A 19887-nucleotide genomic window follows, 5' to 3' on the forward strand; every position below is an offset into this window, starting at 1 on the left:
GGTGCGGGGGGGTAGGGAGGACCAAGTTAGGGGAGGGCTTTCCCTGAGGGGAGGATCTCACCTCCTGGAGGCTGGCCTCTGGGAGCCAGGAGGGCTGAGCCGGGAGACCCCACCAAGGATGGCCACCCCACTTCTGCCCTTACCTCTTCCTAAGCACGATGGGATTGGAGGTCCCCCTTAATTTAGAGGTAAGTGATGCGTGCATCCCACAGAGCAGGGTGCTCCTGCCAGGCAGCCTGCCTTTCTCCTGCTCCACCCCCGGCCTCGGGGACACAGCCCATTCACAGACTCCAGCCACTGGGCTTTCCTCGTCTGCGCATGAATCCCACTCAGGGAGGGCAGCGGCTAGGAGAACTGAGCACAGGCAGCGTGGGCCTCGGGCCGCCCTCTGTGTGGCACCTGTGGGCCAGGTCAGGGGGCCAGGGGGCCATGGAACCCCGGGGACCCTCTGCGACAGGAGGGTGTGAGTGTGTGGGGTGAGGCAGCTTGGGGTGCGTTTCCCTCCAAAGATCTTCAAAGCTGGTGTGTCCACAGCCGTGCTGTGTTCCCGATCACCTGACCGCATCTACTCCCTGTCACCCTCCGAGGAGGACCCATGGCACCCGTGGGGTGGGACAGGGAAGGAGCCACCCAGCGGAGATCTGACTCTAGGCAGCCTGGGAGCAAAGATGAAGCTCACCCTCCAATCCTGGCAGACACTCCTGCCCCCACCCCACCTGGCGGCACAGAGGACTGGCTGGGAGCACGGTAACTTAGAACAAAGTTTCCAGAGTCCCACTCTTGATTTTTTTAATTTTTTCATTCATGACTTGGTTTTGATTCCTAGATCTCGCTGTGTGACCTTGGGCAAGTTACCTACCCTCTCTGAGCTGCATTTTCCACATCCGTATAACAGGCACGATCACTACCACCACATCACTCACATCAAAGGCTCAGGGGAGAGACCGCAGATCTAACGCCCTCAGCCCAGTGCCTGGCACATGGCAAACGCTCCGTGAACACTGGCCAATTCCGTCTTCATTGGCCATTCCACCGAGCGGCCTACCCTCTTCACCGCTGGGAGGAAGGTGCTCTTTCCGAGCCTTTCCTCTCCCATCGGCTTCACGTCCTGCTGTTTATTCCGCTCCCACAGGACCCGGTGGCAGGTCTGGGAACTGTCCGCTGCCAGGTGACCTGGGGCAAGCTGGCATTCAGCAGGCCCAGGGCCACCTGACTTGCCAAGGTGCACAGTCCCGAGGCCACGCCTGCGGGGTGTCACGTTCAGCGCCTGGCTCTCGCCTTTCCTCTCCGCCTCGCCGGCCCCTTCGGAGGCGCAGACGCCCCTGCTGCCTGGTCAGGCCCGGACTCGTCGGGCTGGCTCGCCTTGGGACCGCGGCTTATCCAAACATCTTCATCGCTTTTCATAAATCCAATCCCCCTTATCAGCCGCACATCGGGAGGAAGGGCGGGGGGGGGGGGGGGGGGGGGGGGGCCTGTGACTGAAGTGTGGGGAAGAGAGGCTGTAATTAGCCTCCTGGCTGCGCGGGGTCACCCACAGGTCAGTCACCCTGCCTTCACATGTTCCCGAGCACGTAGTGGGGGCGCCTGCGTCACCCGCGTCCACAGCATCTGTCCTCTGCTCCCTGCTCAGGGGGCTGGGGGCCCGCCGGGCGCTCGGTCTGCGGGTCGTGCACGGAAGTCAGCCGTGGGGCGGGGGGGGTCCCCTAAGAACGTCAGCTCTGCCGGGACATCTCTTGCCACCGTCTCCCAACTCCTGGAAACGTCTCTGAGGCGGTGGGTCACTGTACAAATGGCTACGGTAGGACCCCAACCCCGTTCCTTCAGCAAAGTCAACCTGCAGAGAGCGCCAGAACCACCGTGCTCCTGCGAGCCCTCCCACCCGCTGGAGAGAGCGTGGGGCTCGGGGTTCATGGAGGAGGGCCCCTCAAGCCTCTGGACCCTGCCAACACTTTGCTGTGCAACCTTGGAAAGTGGGGTGGTCAGACCTGTCCTCCCTATGTCTCACGGCCACGAGCCCTGAGCAAGAACCTATGCAAATACACTTCCCTCCAGATGACACCCATCCCGAGCCCTCCAGCCCGCTGACGAGGGCGACACGATGCCGCAAACAGGCCGAGACTGCCTCTCCTCAGGGGCTGCTCCCCTGAAGCCCAGTTTCTCCCCCGAAGACGGGGACGGCACTTGGAGGAGAGGGTTTAAAGCTGAGGCTCTCACACACGTGCCATCCCGTGCAGCTCTGGTCGCCTACTGGCCCTGCCCCGGGAAGCCTAACACGGCGTGCCCAGGCCCCCGCCTTGCGCTTTGCAAGGCCTCAAATCCCTGAGATAATCAAATGGCCAAACTGGCTCAAAGTCGGCATTTCTGAGGATCCTTCTCGGTGCCAGGCCCTGTCTCGGCGCCTAGAAAAGGTTCTGGATTTTCTCACGGTGCCAAGAGGGGTTCTGGGTAGTGAGACCACGCAACGTACCACCCAGACCATCGGGGACGCCCTGGAGAATGGAAACACGCTCTTAGTGCATGGACACCGGACTGCCTTAGGCAGCGAGGAGGGACGGTTATACATTTTTTAGGACTTGGAGGCGGGGGTGGGGGGTGGGGGAGAGAAGACAGAGCAGCTTCTTAAACAGGACTTTAAAAAATGGATGTGCAGACCTGGCTGGTTTGGCTCAGTGGATAGAGAGAGTCCACCCGAAGACTGAAGGGTCCGGGGTTTGATTATGGTCAAGGGCAGGTACCTCGGTTGCAGACTAGATCCCTGGCCCTGGTCGGGGCACATGCAGGAGGCAACCAATCGACGTGTCTCTCTCACATCAATGTTTCTCTCTCTCTCTCTCTCTCTCTCTCTCTCCTCTCTCCTCTCTCCTCTCTCCTCTCTCCTCTCTTTCTTTTTCTCTCTCCCCTGTCCCTTCCATTCTAAAAATCAATGGGAAAAATACCCGGGGGTGAGGATTAATAACAACACAAAAGGATGAGCAAAGGGGCTGAATGAATGAATGCTTCCGGCACTGCACTCTCTGTGAGAAACGGAAACTCTTGCTCTCTAACTGGGTCCGTCCAGGGCCCCACTGGGGAGCAGGACCCCCATGCTCTGCGGGGTGCGGGGCACAGTAACATGCACTCAGGGTTGGCTGGCCTGAGCTCCAGGGAGCAGACAGCTCTCGGGGAGAGAGACACAACCCCGGACTCCCCGCGGGGCCCCAGCCCCAGCCCCAGGATTATGATTATAAGTGGCATGTGTGTGGTAAGCGGGCCTTCGGAGCACATTCCCGTGCAGTTCTGTTTGATGTGAAGCAGATAAGGCAGCGCGGGAGCCCGCGCCTGGAAGGCCACCCCGTGGAACAGCACACTGGCTGAGCAAGAACAAAGACCGTCAAGGCAGAAGGATGTTTGCGCTGGTTTCCCGCCCGCCTGCACACAGGAAGCTGGAGGCCTGCGCCCACGAGGTCTCCGCCTCATCCTTCCCCCACAGCGACACAGCCTAAGTGGTGCTCTTGTCATTATTTTTTTTTTCTTGAATGGGGCAAATTTCTTCTGAGAAAGCCGTATCTGTTGGGGCGGGCCAGAGGGGAAGTGAGGCCGGTGAGGTGAGCAGGTGAGCGGCTGCCCATCTTCCTCTCACCTGACGCACAACCTCTGCAGATGGCACCTTGCACAAGCATCTGGGAGGGCCAGTGTCACCCGTGGGGAATGCCAGCTGGCGACCCGGTTCAGACAGCTGGGCCGAGTCCTGGGGCTGAGACTTAGAAGACGTGCGAGGTGGCAGGCTGCTGAGCTGGGCTTCCCGGCACAGGACAGGGATTACAAGGATTGCAAAACGACCATGCGGCCCTGTCCTGGGGGCGGGACTTATGGACACCAGAAAGGGTCAGAGAAGCCGGCTCTTGCAGACAGAGGAGGACAGGGGCCAGCCAATAGGAAACCCGGGGGATGGGGGTGCTGACAATGGCCGCCGAGCGCAGGAAGGGGAGGGGAGGTGTCTGCGGAAGCAGCAGGCAGGACGTGCAGGTTCCACGCTGCAGCCTCCGTAGCCACTGGGTCTTCCCGTCTCCTGTTGGTGCGATTTAAATGTGGGCAAGAGAGTGCGTCTCGGCCCCAGGCAGCAGTCTCCAGAGGAACAGAACCTACGTGTTCAGGCACTGGCTGTGCCCCTGTGGGGGTGGCAGGTGTGAGACCCACAGGGCAGGCACATGGGCTGGAGGCTCAGTCCTGAGCAGGGATTTCTTCTCCTCTGGGAACCCTCTTTTTTTTTCTTCTTTTTTCCTGAAGGCCTTCGCCTGATTGGATGAGGCCCACCCACACGGTCCCCTGTGATTTCCTTCCCTTAAGGTCACGTAAAGTTCGACGTGAGTCACAGAATACAAAATACCTTCACAGTGACATCCGGATTCGTGTTTGTTAAACGCTGGGTACTAGGCCATCTCAGGCTCACCTGTGAGAGGCTCCGAAGCATGTTGCAGGCTCCACCTGCCATACCGGACGCCAAGGTCTACTGGGGGCGGGGCTACAGGCACCTCTCCATCGCCACCCCTCGCAGGAGCTGCTAGACTGAGTGGGAGCCGGACTGAGTGAAACCGAGAAAATTAGCTCAGCATCCTGGAAACCTGGGTTCCAGTTCCAGCTCCACCGGCAGCTGCTGGTGGTCCTCCAGGCAGGTAACACTTCCTCTCTGGGCCTCAGTAGGATAGAGAGAAGCTGAACAAAATGCTCTCGGACCCTCATCACTTTGGGGTGCGTAAGTGTGTGTGTGTGTGTGTGTGTGTGTGTGTGTGTGTGGAAGGGTGGGGAGTACGTATTGCAATCTTTAGTGTAACAGTGAAAAACTATATTAAAAAAGCTATACATCCCCAAAATGATTCAGAAGGTTATTACACTATATAGTATACCCAGGGTATGGAATATCATGCAGCGGTTTAAAATGAATGAGGGATCCGCAGGGAGGATGACAGAACAGTGCATATACTAGGAGCCAAATCTTTGTTTGCTAAGGTCTACATTTGTGTGTATACATATAGGGTGTCCCCCAAAAATGTATACACACTTTAACAAACTGATAGCTATTTGAAAATGAAATGTATTTTCATAAACCCTGCCTTTATAATTATTCAAAGTGTGTGTATATACATTTTGGGGGAGACACCCTGGTTGTGTGCATACAAAATCACCTAGAAAGAAAGGCTAGAAGAAATGTGCGAGGCCCGGTGAGAAAGACGGAGGTTGGTGGTGGCACAGGACAGACTAAATCGTTCAACCTACCGACACTTGAATTGTCTTCTTGGTGTACAAGCAAAATGTAGTCACATGACACCTGCACACTTTTCATATTGAGAAGAAACGCCATAGTGACAGCAAAAGGGAAAATCGAAAGCCAGTGGGTCGCCTCTGGCTAGTTCCTGTGAGGAGCTCCGTGGACCCCTCCCCCACCACCGCCCCGCCCGCAACCCCGTCCAGTCCCCTCTGCTCCCCTCTGCCCCGGGTGAGGCTCTGCAAAGCTTAGCTGACGCCTCAGGAATGTGAAAGCAAAAGTGAATGCCATCACCATGTTTCAATTCTCCCATCTAACTTTCCCTATTGTGTCAGCCAGGGTCCCGGCAGGAAGGATGGATGACACACTCAAATTAGGTCATTTGAGGCGCGTTAGTAAAGGGACTGTTTTACAAGGTGTGGGCAGGTGCAGGGACCGTAGGGGAGAGAGTGCCATCCATAGGGTTCACCAGCTGCCCTTGAAAGAACAGAGGGAAGAATGGGGGGGCAGGAAATACCCCAGCTTCACTCTCCTTCTCCTCCTCGCAGTCTCCCCCTAAAACTCAGTGAGAGGGGAGTCTTCTCATACAGCCCATACAGGTTAGTCTCCTGGGCACCGAGCCGGTGGGGCACGGTGGGGAGGGGCTAATACACACACACACACACACCACACACACACACACACGTGCGCGCGCATACACGCACACGCACACACGGTTTTCCATTTTAATGAGAGATGACAGGCCCGATCACAACTACATGTTCAGGTCCAGCACCACCCATCCATTTGGATGCGCATGTCTCCATCGGTTTGTGTGCCGCTTGCATCTCTACCATTAACCGCTCCTGTGCCCTTGGGCACCCTCCCAGCCCAGCCCCCTGATTTCCTGATCTGCACGAATAGGGAGTTGGAGGGCCCCAATGATTTCCTAGATCCCTTCCAGCTCTAACTCCCATGACTGCGAGTGTAGACCTCTGCCTGCACCTCGAGACCTCCTCCTGGTCAGTCACCGCCGGTGACCACGGTGACCACGGTCGGCCGGCTCAGCAGCAGCAGCAGGGAAAGAGCCGCCAGTGGCGGGCCGTGGCCTGCAGGGATCTCTGTGCAGCTGCCGCCTCTTCCGGGTGGCCTAATAAGGTAAAACACCTTTGCAGAAGTGGGCCAGACCTTCACCCTTCCTCTGCCTGGGCTCCCAGCGGGGTGGCCCGAGGACAGCAAGTGGAATCCACACGGCGGGACCCACAGGCAGTATTACGGACTCAGCATCCCTTCCAGGGAAGGGGCAGGTGGTCAGGAAAGGGAGAATTAGGTGGTGAGGACGCTCCCCTAGCCCAGCGCCCCTTCCCCTCTGTGCCCTGCTCAGCCCCAACCCTCTGAGTCAGAAGAAAGACAGTTCCATGTCGAAGGGGAAGGGAGGTGGCCAAACACCTCTCATTCCTCAACGCAAGACTCACAGGTGAGGAATGCGATGTGCAAGCCACGCTTCATGGGGGCCCCTTGGACCCCACACAGGAGGATGGTCTTGTGTAGAAGTGACCCGTTGAGGGTTGGCCCGGCCCCTCTTTGGCCTTAGGCTCGGAGCTCTCCTCTCGCACAAAGCTACGCATCCCTTTAAGGGCTCTGGGCAGTGACCTTGGACCAAGAGCGCACCAAAGCTGAGACATGGCGGCTTCGGAAGGAGGCAGAGCCGGTTGTGTGCCTAAGAAGCTGTAGATATAACCACACCTGCCTTCTCTGTGGGTTGCAATCAATCCCTTCCCACCATCTTTCCTGTAGACTACTGGTCTCCAGAGACCATGAGCTCCCTGAAAGGGAGGAATCCTCTTATGCATTTCCTTCTAAAGTGTTAGAGCTGCACTTCTACCGGGTGGGCGGGCATAACAATGAGAAACGGGAGGCAGCCGATCGGCTGAAGAAACTGATACTGAATAAGGAAACAGGTCTTATCAGCAGGGGACTCTGGCCGATCAGATCGCCCCCCAGCCGTGCGGGCATCACAAGAGGCTGAGTCACCCAGGGTACGGCCTGTGCCAAGATGAGATGCTCGGTTATCAATCTCCCTAGGTAGCAGAGCCGAGAAAGGAAAGCGAGAGAGGTCTGAGTAATCCCTCCTCTGCCCTTGCTTGATTTCGGTTTTCAGGGCTTGAGTGGCCTGTGAATTCTCAGCATGAGTTACTCAGAACCAGAGAGGCGAGGCTGTTCTCTCCTCTTTGGACTTCATGGGAGAAACAGGAGGGAGTCAGCAGTCATCGCTCACGAAGAGAAAGGCCAAATACTGCTCCAAGGTCTCCACAGACCTCACTGTAGTTTATCTTCACAATTTTAAAAAATATGGATTGTTAATGATTTCAGAGAGTGAGGGAGAGGGAGAGAGAGAAACATCAATGATGAGAGAGAATCACTGATTGGCTGCCTCCTGCACGCCCCACACTGGGGATCAAGCCCACAACCCAGGCATGTGCCCTGACCTGGAATTGAACCATGCCCTCCTGGTTCATAGGTCGACACTCAACCACTGAGCCACACCAGCTGGGCTCTCTTCACAATGTTTATTCCCTCGTAAAGATGTGGAAACGGAGACAAAGGGAAATAGAATGTATTTCCCAGGATCGCCGCTGACCTGTGGGGTTCACATTTAACCCTTGGTCTCTCTCTCAGTTTGGAGCTCTAGCCCCCCCCCCCCGCCCCCCCCCCCCCCCCCCAGGTTCCACATCAGCACCCTGTGGGCTCAGAAGATCTGACTTCCGTCTGGGTTTCATGGCCATTGAGATCCCCAAATGGTATGTCTCTGTTGTGTGAGCTGTACCACTCTCCCAGTTCTGGGTCTGTGTCCAACCCTCCCCCCACCACCACCACCACTCCCCTCTCCCACTCCTGACTCAATGCAAGGGGGTCTCACCAACGGAAAGCAATGGAGAGACTCACCCCCGCCCCCTATGAGTGCCTGCTTGAATTTTTGCCATCACTGAGGCTGGAAGACAGCACTACCACCACTCAGGGCTCCAAGCTGGGCTCCAAGGTGCCCTGAGCAAGAGTGCAGGTGCCCGGCCTTGGAGCAGCTCTGGGTGGGAACAAAAGACAACTCGGCCGCAACCTGCGCGGATGAATGGCCGACGCCCTCTTCATTAGCTGCTGGCGGTCTCGAGGAGGCCAGTGTAGACAAATAATGCAGACAGAGCAGGCTGCCAGCCCCCTAATTTCAGGGCGCCCCATTCACTTTCCCCAGCCCCTGAAACTGGATGAGACTCCAACGAAAAGGGGTGGGGGACCCTGAGATGACTCTGCAGAATGGAGTTAGAAGAAAATCATGTTGTCTTTCTTGCATTTCTGAGTTTACCAACGAAGGTTCAACCCCACTCTCTGAGCCGAGCACCCCTCCAGGAGGGACCCCCCCCCTTTCCTTTGCTCACAGTGGGAGTTCACACTCTCCCCTCCTCACCCCACCCCCTGGCACCTGCCGCTGCGTCCCTGCCACCCAGGAAGGTGCCAGAGTACCACTACGTGCTGCCTACGTGCTGAGGCTGCACCATGAGGCCTGGATCTCGGGATCTTGAGCTTCAACGTGGCCCCTGAAAGGACAGCAGGTCCGGGGACAAGCCCATGCCAGCCTGACCCTCAGGCGGAGGGAACCGCCAGGGTGGGAGGAGGGCAGGCCTAGGAAGGGACAATCTCCAGCCCCCCACCCCCCCACACCTCCCCCCCCCCCCCCCCCCCCCCCGCCCGTCTCCGGGAACACGGTATCTGAGGTTTGCTTAGCCACCCAGGGTGCTGCGCTCAACCAGACCAGATAACCATTCCGGTTTGGCAGGCCCCCGCGGCCCCCTGGCATGTGCCTTTGGCCCACCTGATAGCTGTGTTTTCCTTTTCCTCTGGGATTCCCTGGGGCTGCGGTTCCTCCCTCCCCACCCCACCTCACCCCTGGCTTACACAGCAGCCTGGGGCGGGGGGGCGGGCGGGGGGGCGGGGGGGGGGGCGCTCAGCCAGCGTTTCCCAACCCCACGAGAGGCAAGTGACAGGATGCCCCAGTGTGGAGGTTTTTACTTCCTTTGCAAAGCCTCGGGTGGAAAATAAGTTGAGATGCCCTGGAGCAGCCGTCCTCTGCCTCCCCCGTCACGTGCACTGACTTCCCACAATATTGTCTGAGCTCCCATCAGGCACCAAGATCTGCTCTAGGGGGTGGGGATCAGCCACCAGGACGATCGGCAAGACCCCTGCTCTCGGAGGAGGTGCGTGCTAGCCCGATAGGCAGGCACAGACGTGCCCCTCAGGCCCCCCTTCAAGAAGGGACTGGCGACCGGACTGACAGGTGCGTGTCCGGCTGACAGCCTGCAGTCAGCAGCATCTCCAAGGCCCCCTGCAGCTTTCTGGGGGAGGCCCTGCTCCTCCGGGGGCAGCCCCGGGCAATGACCGAGCCAGGCAGTGAGCCAGGGACCAAGCCGTTCCCACCCACGCGGGGCTTGTCCGGGGGGGCAGTCTCTGCCCCCCAAGCTGTTCATGGGCACTGAGATTTCTCAGGGCTTCACTCCGACGGCCCCTCCTGCCCAAACCAGCATCCTCCCCTTTCTTTCATCAGTCTCTCTCTTGCTCTCTCTTTCTCTCTCTCTCTCTCTCTCTCTCTCTCTCTCTCTCTCTCTAATACACCCCCCCTTGCCATCTGAGCATCTGCTTCCTGGGAACCCACCAGACACTTGGGGGGCACACAAACCAGAGCAATTGCAGGGGGTGATGGTGCTGTGGAGAGAGAAGTGGGGGGGGTGACAGAGCCTGACTCAGCAGGAGGGACAGGTATCAGGTGTGCCCACCTCCTCTGAGAGGTGACAGGGCAGCTGAGACATGAAGGAGGAGGAGGCGTGAGCCCTGCTCAGCACTTCAGGGACCAGGTGCCAGGCAGTGTGGGAGGGAAGAGCATGTTATAGGGCAGCGGTTCTCAACCTGTGGGTCTCTACCCCTCTGGCGGTCGGACGACCCTTTCACAGGGGCCGCCTAAGGCCATCCTGCATATCAGATATTTACATGATGATTCATAACAGTAGCAACATGACAGTTATGAAGTAGCAACGAAAATAATTTTAAGGTTGGGTTACACCATGAGGAACTGTATTTAAAGGGCCAGAAGGTTGAGAACCACTGTTCTAGGGGAAGGAAGGGGTGACTGTGGCCAGACCCCAGCCTTGAGTGACAGGAGAGCTCCAGGCGGTGAGCCCCGGGGCTGACAGTGCCTGGTGCCCCACCATGGAGTCCAGTGTCACTTCTATTGGAGTCTGAGGACGGCCGTCCCGTCTGCGGCACCGTCTCACGGACCAGCCCAAATGTGCCCCAACAATAAACCGCGGCAATAACTGGTCATCGCCACACTTTTCGGGGCGGATTCGCAAAACGTGCTGACCCCGTCGGGACGGTGACCTAAATGAGACAGGCTCGGGGTGACGGCCAATTCGGGCCACTCGGAAAAGCAGCCTGGGACACAAGACGGCGAAAGCAATGTTGCCACGTTACCTGCTCTAATTTGTCTCACAGTGTGAGTCACTCGCACAGCAAGTCACTTCTTCCTCTCCTCACGGTGGTGGTGACACACTCACATGTCACTACTCCCCAGATCAGAGCGGCTTGCCCGGAGCTGGGGCGGGAGCGGGACGAGGGAGTCTCTGAGACATGCCACAGCCCCTCATCCCACCTGGCCCCTGGCTGTCGGCAGGAATCCCAGAGAGCCTTTCCCTAAATCTGGGCACATTTTCTTTCTTTCTTTTTCATTTATCTTCCTTGTTGAAAGTATTACAAATGTCTGCGTTGGGTTTCTTTGTTATTTTTTCCCCTGTTGACCCCTCCTCCCCACACCAGCCCTTCCCAAGCCTTTGCCACACTATTGTCTGTGTCCATGGGCTATGCATATCTATAATAATAAAAGCATAATATGCAAATTGACCAAATGGCTGAACAGCGGAACGACCTTCCGGACCACCACACTATGACACCACTGGCAATAGGCCAGCCAAGGCGGGTGTGATGCGATTGGTCGGGGGCCTGGCCATCACCCCATGATCACCCTGCAGAGGGAGGCCCAGGCCACCAACCAGTGGGCTGCAGCAGGTAGCCTGGGCTTCCCTTTGTGGGGGTGATCCATTGAGGAACCCCAGAAGGGTGGGCAGGGCCTACTTCTTTGGGGCGATCCATCATGGGGCTCCTGGACTGTGAGAGGGCACAAGTTGGGCTGAGGAATCCAGCCCCCCCCCCCCCCACCAGTGCACTAATTTCGTGCACCAGGCCTCTAGTATGCATATAAGTCTGGGCACATTTTCGGGTGTCATGGGGGTGCGGGGTCCTACTTGCAGCTCATAGGCAGAGGCTGGGGTGCTGCTAACCACCCTGTATGCACAGGATGCCCCAAACCCAGGCCTGCTTTCGGGCGGGTGCCTCCCAAAGAGCTTGCTCCACATGCCCACCGGGCTTCCTCCATGTAAGTCCACAATCGCACACATAGAGTCAGAGTCTGCCCCGTCCTGCTTGTTGTAGTTACAATACCAAGAGAGAGTTCCTTCAACAAGAGGACTTGCACCTTGAAGACCGCAGACTGTCCCTTCTCGGGCAATCGCCTACGACTGGGGTACAGGCCCAGCCAGAGAGAGGGGGGTGGGCAGGATGACCCTCCACCCCCAGGGAGGTCCTCTCCAGACAAGCATTCCTGTGATGATAATGTCAAATGTGGCAGAGAGCTGCATTTTAATTAATTTTCGCCCCTTTCAAGATCACGGTTATTATTTTTAAAATGCCGATAATACCAAACACATGTTGCAAGCACACAGCCAGCTGTGGCCCTGGAGACCCGAGGACGTGTCAAGTCATATGTCATCGGGGTGGTGGGAAATCAGCCCCCCCCCCCCGCCCCGTGTCCTCTGGGACCCCAACACCCTTCTAGGCCTGCTCTCTCTCTGCCACCAGCCGAGCCCCCTTCCAGTCCTGCTTCTCTCCTCCCATCCAAGCCCAAGCCCCCCCCCCCCCCCCAGCTCCCTGCAGAAACTGAGAAGGGGTGAGGTGTCAGGCCTCAGGAAATCCCGGTTTAATTACTTTATTGTGAAAAGGGGAGAGGGAGCAGAGAAAAGGTGAGTTTTCTCATTTTGGAAGAATGCTTCATTATCTGCCTTCGAGGCGTGTGAAACACCTCCGGCTGCAGGCCTCCTGAGTTATTAAGTGAGATGCTCCGGCGCCTGGGCATTCTCCTCCCCATAGCCCCCCTCCCGCCCGCCCACCCTGTGGGTCCAGGGTGACGTGTCCCTGTGCCCGCAGCCCCTTCGAGGGGTCTTGCCCTGAAAATACTCCCCCAGGAGAGTGTTCCCAGAGGACCTTGGAGGATGTCTGGTTCCAGGTCCACCAAGCAAGACCCATTCCTCCTGCACCCTTGGCCTCCTGCCCTCCTGCACCCTTGGCCTCCTGCCCGGCACTTCCAGTTCCCAGTACCCCTTAACTCATCAAACAGAGCAAGCCCACCCAAGAGGCGAGGAAGCTCCTTCTGAGCTAGAACAGAACCAGAGGCACCTGCCCTGGGTAGCGCGGGTGACTGACAGGTGAGCCTGCCCAGCTCTGCCTACGTAACATCGTCTCCTCTTGGACATGACCGAGCAGGTGCCCACCGATGAGCCAAGTGAAACCTAGAGAGATGGCCTGGCTTTTCCAAGGACGCACAGCAATTAGGAGGCAGGGTCATAAGTGGGGGGGGGGGGGGGGGACAGGAGGCTCTTGCCCTCAGCCACCCCCCATCTCCCGATATCTGCGTGGGATCTGTCCCAGGAATGGATGATCCCCACCCTCTTCTAACAGAACCCTTCACCGATCTCCCCTCCAAACCCCAGGGCTCCCAGGGCTCCCGGGGCCCCTGGATCACAGGGCACCATCCGGTCCTTGTGGCCCAGACAGTGGCTTCCATCCTCACAAGGCATCTGCCTTCAGGTTCATCACCCCCAGGTTCAGGGTTGGTCCTTCCCCAGCTCTCAGATGGTCCTTCTGCTGCTGGGTCCACCCCAGGAAACAGGGGCCACTTGACCATCTGGACCCTTCCTCTCCACCTCCGCCCCCCATTCCAGGTCACTGAAGGGCAGGCCAGGCCTCGACTCCACCATCTATAAAAAAAAAAAAAGCCAAAACCTTGTTTCCTTCTCATTTGTGGATAACTTGATTGCATTAACCTTTCAAAGACCTGAGTGGGGAGTTTCTCGAGGACAGCCCTGTAGAACAAAACCAAAACCGAACACTGACTGGCACTCTCGTATGTTGTGTGATTAACTCACTCAACCCTCCCAACAACTCTATAACATAGGTACTATCTTGTGCCCATTTTACAGATTAAGAAACTGAGCCACAGAGTAAAGTCAAGTAACTTGTTTGAGATCACATAACTAGCCAGTGGGGGAACTATGAACAGGTCATTAAAAAAAGACTGGAGAGGGCAGTCAGAAAGAGGGAGAGGTATAATTGCTCACACAGAAGCCGTTTCCCCAGGAATGTTTCCAGGGGAATGAAGCCCCCTTTTCATTCTCTTAAGTGTCCTTGAGTTGGGAGAACAAAGCTGTATCTCCATCTAGCACATAGACTTGTTAGTATATGGCCACCATTAGTACATAACCATCATCATAATAATCATATCACCAGAGGGTATTTTTCCATTGATTTTTAGAGAGTGGAAGGGAGGGGGAGAGACAGAGAGAGAAACATCAATGTGAGAGAGACACATTGATTGATTGCCTCCCGCACACGCCCCGACCAGGGCTGGGTATTGAGCCTGCAACCGAGGTACATGCCTTCAGTCCACAACTGACGCTCTATCCACTGAGCCGAACCGGCTAGGGTATAACGATCATATCTTGATGATCTCTTCCACCGGGTGATTAACGCTAGCTGCTGGAACAAAACACTCCCCAAATCTCAGAGGTTTAAGACAAGAAAGATGTGCTTTTCATTCCTGTCACCATCCGGGCTGATGTTGGATAGGGAGCCTTCCAAGTGGGGTCCCAGGGTCCAGGGACCCTTTGACGCTCAGGTCAGACTCTGCCAGGCTCAGGGCCAGTGGAGGAAAGGAGCAAGCACACAGCATCCAGAGGACGTTTCACCAGGCACTGCAAATAAAGTGGACCAGCTCCACCTATATTCCGTCCTCAGAATCTAGTGGGAGGCCACCTGCAAGAGAGCCTGGCCAGTGTCGGCTTCCGGGAGCCTAGGAAGAGACAAGGGGATGGGGAGCACCTAGCAGGTCTCTACTGTCCCAGTTATTCAACATCTTCCACTGTGTCCCCATTGCATACCCCCAATGGTCCGTCTTTTTCTCTTCAAATGTGATGCCCGGGATTAAACATGCTCCTCTGGACGCTCGGGCCAGAGGAGCCTGTAGCATCACCTCCCCGGATCTGGATACCATATGTCTAGGAAGGCAGCCTACAAGGATTGTAGCGTTTTTAGCAACGGTCACACGGTTGGATCCAATTAGGCTTGTGGTCCACTGAAACCCCCAGCTCTCTTTCATGTGAACTGCTGCCAACGGAGGGCTCTCTAATCTGGTTCTTGTGCTTCTGAGTTTGAAACCACATGAAATTGAACAGCCACAGTTGAAAATCTTCCATCGTGTTGGGTTTGGCTGAGCTCTTGGGTCTATGGAGACGAGCAGGGATCCTCATGTTTGCATCCGTCCACCCTGCTTTGCTCCCTGCCTAGCGTCATGCTTAGACTTCCTTGATCTCTAGTCAGGTCACTGATAAAAATTCAGATGAGGACGGGGGCGGGGCCTGGAGCACCACTACGGCTTGCAGGGAGCCTTTGATGGATACTTTGGGTTTGCCGTCTACATCCTCTGGGAATCTGCCGAACAAGATGGTTCCCCAGCTCACATTTACTCATTTAACCAGACAACAAAGTCCAACAAAACCTCATTCATTTAGAGCGTGCTCTTTGAAAGCATATAATTTCCCCCAATATATCATCCTTATTGAATTCAATATGCTATAAGCCCTCACTATTCCGTGGTCACGGCGACTTATCTGAAGCCACACAGCTTATTACTAACAGAATCCAAGCCTGAATGTAGGTGTCCTGGATCCCAGTGCTTCCTATACCATCAGGAATGTCATGGGCACACAGTCAACCAAGAGAAAACCAAGCCACACGGTCCCGCAGCAGAACCCACTGCCCAGAGTGGCACCACGCGGCTGCTGGGACCTCCTCTGGTGAAACGCCCACATACTTTCCAGCTTGAAGCGTCCCCATCAGTCCACTGCTTTGCCCTTCCAGTTGGAAAGACAAGAGCGATGGCTGCCAGACAGCATGCTGGGTAAACCACCTGGAGTCACTCAGGTGTGACTCATGTCACGAGTGTGGGCATCATGTGCTTGGGGAAGGCCTCCCGGGGGCCCCCCAGGACACCACCCACCAAGGTCCACCTCCACACAGCTCCCAAGGTCAAACTCAGGAGGAAAGCTGGTCTGAATCAGTGAAAACCCTCAGCCACAGAAAGCTGCCGGAGTCGGACGGATGGATGCTGGCGCTGTTCCCAACTGCAGAGCAGCTTGGTGGAGAGGGCGGGGCCAAGATGAGGTTCTGCGGGGTCTGATAAGAGTCCTCCCTAATTCACACAGTAATCGTTTCCCAGTCGATGACTCTAAGGGCCTGAAAAGCCTGTTTCCTCAAGGAAACCCCAAACCTCCCCCATCTCCATCAAATATCGTTTCTCTCATTAGTTCCCTGGGCTAACCTTTTTTCTCATAGGAAATTTGTGGGGAAACCTAAGGCATGGTGAAATTATTCCGAGTTCTGAAGAAGGGAAATCCCTGATAATTACCACACATGCGTGTGTGTGTGTGTGTGTGTGTGTGTGTTCAGGATCTTACTAGAGAATAAGAGAAAATGATCCAAATTGTGTGTGTTTTTCAAACTCCAGAATCATGTGTCTTTTGTTTCACGGCTTTCCGCGCTAGCGTGTTCAAGCAGGTAGCTTTCTAGGTAGGAGTTAGGCACTGGCTCTGTGCACTACTGTATCACCTCAGTTCATTGTTACAACAAATATATGAAACAGGGAGAGCGAGTTAGTCCCATTTTACAGATGGGAACAGTGAGGCTTCGAGAGTCCCACAGTGAGTGACACTCAGCTTTCTCCAAAGCCAGGAATCAAACTCAGGCCTGTGCCTCCGGCAGACGTCGCTTTCTGAAGGCTACCCAGGCACAAGGGCTGAAGCTGCGGGCTTTTCACGGGCCCAGGAAAACATGGGAACCTTAAAGGGGAAAAAAAAGCATTGGCCCCAAAACAGAAAGAGCTCCAAATCCTATTTTTACCAAATGTTATTTAAATATCTACAAAATCGCATTGGTAACTGGCCAATGGCAATGTAAGTTAATTCCCAAATAGTTATTAAGGACTATCGTAAAGTTTATATCACAAGAATAAATCTTTTTTTTTTCTCAGATCTCAAAGTTATAAAACGCTATTCTCTTCCCCCCCATAAAATTATATTTAATGTAGGGTGTGTGCGCACATTGTAACGCTTTTGATAACATCGAGGGTGGGACCTCCAAAAATAAGAAAGCTTAGGGGCCGTGGATTTTAGGGCCTTGCCTTATAATTCCTCCTCGGCACTACATTGTGCACCCAAGTCCCTCCTTCTCGGTCCCTAAGAGGAAACCTAAGCCTGTTGTGCTTTGTAATTTTACATTCATTTACGCCTCAACTTCTTCTCTACCTCGGCTTAGAGGGCACACCCAAGTCGACCGTATAAAACGGTATTTCTTTATAAATAGTTGACAGTAACATGAAGGCTTTGGGCTAAGTCGGAGGGCCCCAGGGGACATTGGATTGTTGGCTCACGCGCGGTATTTCACGATGACTGGGAGGGGCTGCGTCACGGTTCAACAGCAACCTGGCCCAGAGCAAAGGGATCATTTCGCCCCTCAGGGCACGGACCAGGCTTTTCCCAGGAGGGGCTGGGAGAGTCGATGGCACGGCAAGTCTGTCAAACTCCAAGCCCACCGACCTCCTGCAGGAAAACCGCATGCGACGGCCCTGTTTCCCGGGGGGTGGTGTCCTGACCGGGCGTCCCGGCTGCCAGGAGGCTCTCCGCCTCTCCTGAGGCCTTTGTCTCCATTGGGAGCCAAAACGAATGGGCAGAACCAGCTTCTGGATGTAGAGAAAGTTCCAGGGGAACCCAGCTAAGGGAGGAGGTTGGGGGGTGTGGGTGTGGTCAGGGCTGAGCTCGCCTGAGCCCTGCGAACCACCACCTGAAACAAATACCAATAGCACTTGGTATTTTTAGAGTCTTTTTTGGAAGATACTTTCGAACCTATGCCGTGTGACACACCATCAAGCCCATTCTGTTTGGGGCTTTTTGTTGCTGTTGTTAATCCTCACCCGAGGATATTTTTTCCCCTTGGTTTTCAGAGAGAGCGGGAGGGAGAGAGAGAGTGGGAGAGAGAGAGAGAGAGAGAAACATCGATGTGAGAGAGACACATCGATTGGTTGCCTTGCCAATGTGCCAGGGCCGGGGATGAAACCTGCAACCCAGGTACGTGCCCTTGACCAGGAATCGAACCCATGACCCTTGGGTGCGTGGGCTGGCGCTCTGACCATTGAGCACCCTGGCCATGGCCCTCATGCCCATTCTGGAAGCTCATGAGGCAGAATACTCTAATTGCAATCAACAGAGGAGGCTCAGAGGCATTAAGCGACTTCCCCAAAGCCACCCCTCGATGCAGTGGCAAAGCCTTCACTAGCCTGGGCCTCTATGGATAGCCCTTTTTTTGACTCCTGCCAATGGCTCTCCCACACGCGGTCTGAGCCTCCCACAAGCCTTACCAGCTCACATCCTCCGCTTCGGGACACAAAAAAACCCGAGACACAGGCCTGCTGGCAGGGACCTCAAGTGCCCCAGGCTCTCACTCCAAAACAGCGTGTGTGCATCTAAGGCTGGAACCTGAGCTGTGCTTCTCATGTTTGCCCTTTGGAGGAGACCAGGAGCCTGACTCACGGCTGGGAAGGTGCGGCCACACCCAGGGCCCATCCCTCCTGCCACCCGCAGTGGGCCTGCTGTCCCCAGCTTGTGGGCACAGCAGCTGGCTGGCTGGCTGGCTGGACCAAGCCCCGTTCTCCACACTTTTGAAACTGGGCCCTGTGGCTTCTGACCCTATGTCCGCTGCTCAGGTGGGAGCAGCCAGTGGCATTTCTGCCCCACCTCGTGCTGCCGTCACAGGCGAGTCACCCAGACACTGACACTCACCAACACAGGCCTCTGCCTGCGAGGAGGTGAGCTCTCCGAGGACATCTCTGAAACCCTTGCCGTGTCCCCTGTGAGCACCTCTCCCCGGACCCCTCCCATGTATCCACTCCACAGGCATTTCGGGAGCGCTCCCCCGAGGCAAGGCCTGTGTCAGGCACGGGGACAGTCGGTACCTTCAAGGAGCTGAGCGCCGGGTGGGCAAGATGGACAAGGAAACAACTGCTATTCAAACTGATTCATACGATGGGAGAAACGGGAAAACGTGTTTTGCACACGTGTAACTCCGGAGGGCTCCCTGGAGGAGGCATGTTGGAATGGAAGCATAAAACCTGATCAGATTCCAACTGGGGTTCTGTTGGGTCCATCTGGGCCAGCCCAACCAGACAGAAGCTCTTACCCAAGTTCATGCCAGCAGGTACCATCTCCCGGGACTAATACAAGAGTCTCCAGGAACCTCCTCCCTCTGCCCCCCCCCCCCCGCCCCCGCCAACGATGGTAGCTGGACCATCTCCTCTCCCTGGTTGGTGTTGAAATTTCCTGAGAACCAGGAAGCGGAGGCAGCCAGGAATTCTTCCATGAAGGCAGGTGAAGCCCAGAAGTGGGCTACTCAGGACAGAGTGGCCGTCGGGGGTCAGGGGGTTGGGGGCCAGCAGATAAGCCACCAAAGGGCAGCTCTCCAGGCCCCCCGACGGCGAGATGCCGATGTGGCCTGGCTGCCTTCCCAGAGGATGAGACACGCACAGACTCAAGGCCAGCAGCGTGTTATTCCAGACGCCGGGCTCCTCTCCACAATCGCGCTGGAGCTCAGCTGGGCCCGCTGTCTGCACACAGGGAGGAGGCCACCTCCCCGCCGGCCGCCGGCAGCGTGAAACCAGCAGCTCCGAGTTTCATTTCAGCTCCATCCTGTGACTAACTGCAGGCTGGGGAGCATTTTGGCCCAGCCGGCTGGCTCCTTCCGAGGCCCTGAGGCAGACGCAGCCTGGCCACTGGGCTCCGAGTGGGGGAGTGCGGCGGGGGGGGGGGGGGGGGGTCCCCAAGGAAAGGGGTCTGACAGGGGAGGGGCCGTGATAACCACACGGATGGGTTCACACGCAGAATTACTTGGGGGCAGGAGGAAAGACAGGGAACCATTTACTCTGCTGGTTACACATGCCGAGCCCTGTACCAGGGCTTTACGCACATTATTTCAGATCATCTGAGCCATACTGAAAAGTGTGATTTGTCCTCAGTGACAGGTGAAGAAACTGAGGCACAGAGAGGCTGAGTAACCTGCCCAAGGTCACCCAGCCCAGTGACAGTGCTGAGGTCAGCCCCCCTGCTCTCCTGTATAGTCGCCTGAATAAAAGTACCTCTTCCATCGCACCCCAACTCTCTTGCTTGGAAAAGCTTCTAAAATTGTCCTAA

General features: G+C 56.2%; 1 long non-coding RNA gene across 1 annotated transcript in view; it reads right to left on the reverse strand.

The window, feature by feature from the left end:
• The window catches only part of LOC138994431 (uncharacterized), a 300667-nt gene that overhangs the window by 142626 nt on the left and 138154 nt on the right, over nucleotides 1-19887 (reverse strand). The gene's annotated exons all lie outside the window — the stretch shown is intronic.

The sequence above is a fragment of the Myotis yumanensis genome, unplaced genomic scaffold (assembly GCF_028538775.1).
Source record: "Myotis yumanensis isolate MYYU_CA2020_CCGP unplaced genomic scaffold, mMyoYum1.0.hap1 SCAF_16, whole genome shotgun sequence".
In the NCBI taxonomy this organism is placed as follows: domain Eukaryota; kingdom Metazoa; phylum Chordata; class Mammalia; order Chiroptera; family Vespertilionidae; genus Myotis; species Myotis yumanensis.